This window comes from Odontomachus brunneus, unplaced genomic scaffold (assembly GCF_010583005.1).
Source record: "Odontomachus brunneus isolate Ranch 3 - 2012 unplaced genomic scaffold, Obru_v1 Obru_scaffold_016, whole genome shotgun sequence".
In the NCBI taxonomy this organism is placed as follows: Eukaryota; Metazoa; Arthropoda; class Insecta; order Hymenoptera; family Formicidae; genus Odontomachus; species Odontomachus brunneus.
Genome location: NW_022639466.1, coordinates 2,448,404 through 2,449,639, shown reverse-complemented (window position 1 = coordinate 2,449,639; position 1,236 = coordinate 2,448,404). Strand labels below are relative to the sequence as shown.

The following is a 1,236-nucleotide window of genomic DNA, read 5'->3' as shown; positions in this document are numbered from 1 at the left end:
CATAAGAAAATTGACCAATCAGTTTTTATTTCTATTGCCATAATATATGAAAATGAAGGACTCTGATTGGTCTATTTTCTCATGCGTTGTGCATTATATCTTTATGGAAGAGTATGGGCGGTATTCATAGTCGGATCTTATATATAACATTATCTTAAGAACGATCTTAAGATGTCACCTAGTTTCACAGTTGCGACTTAAAATATCGTTAAAGTCGCGCCTTAAGCATATACTTGATAAAGATTATCTTCAAATAAGATCGTTTTAAGAACAGTCTTAAGATAACGAGTAGTTTCATAGTCAAAACTTAAGAGCAATCTTAATATTATGTACTAAGGCATTTATTCATAGACGAATCTTATATTTAAGGTCGTCTTTTATGATGTAATGGAGAGTAAATAAGATCGTCTTCGTTAAATCAAGTCCGATGTGCTCTTAAGATAATGGTTACAAAACGCTTACTAAGCTGCTTTCTCTGCTGAACCAATATTGGTTATGTATATTGGTTATTTTAGAAAGCAAGTGTAAAAAATTGTTATAACGAATAAGAAATGGATTTTCCAGATATAGAAGACATTGAAGAAATTAATGATATTATGATATTAATGATATTATAGCAGTACGAGCTATAAAACGATATATCCGTGACGGATAAAATCCATTTGAGTTTTATAGTGACATTGAATTTAAAAAAAGATTCAGATTTTCTAAGAATTTGGTGATGTATAGAATACTACCAAAAATATAGGAGAATTTACAGAAAGTAAACAATCGTGGTCTACCTATTGCCCCTGTTTTTCAGTTATTAATATGTTTACGGTTTTATGCGACTGCAAGTTTTCAGGTTAGATGCATGATACATATCCTTTATGTCTTAAATTATAAAAACAGAAATATTTTAGATTAAAGGCTATTATAAAATAATGTAATTTCAATATTTTAGATTATTGTTGGAGACACAATAGCAGTGTCGCAGTCAACAATATCCAGAACTGTTTTTAGTGTATCTGTTTTACTTGCTAGCCTAATTAGAAAAATTATAAAAATGCCTGCTTCGCAAGAAAGGATGACTGAAAATCATATGCTATTCCGAACTCTTGGATATGGTAATGGTGCGATAGGCTTACCAGGAATTGATGGTGCGATTGATTGTACACACATACGATTAACATATACAAGATTCGAAGGTCTTGACGAAATTTATCGTAATAGAAAAGGATATTTTTCGTTAAATGT

The 1,236-nt window shown here is 30.4% G+C and overlaps 1 pseudogene; it reads left to right on the top strand.

The window, feature by feature from the left end:
* The first annotated feature begins 253 nt into the window (after window positions 1–253).
* The window catches only part of LOC116841534, a 2,942-nt pseudogene continuing 1,959 nt past the window's right edge, over window positions 254–1,236 (top strand).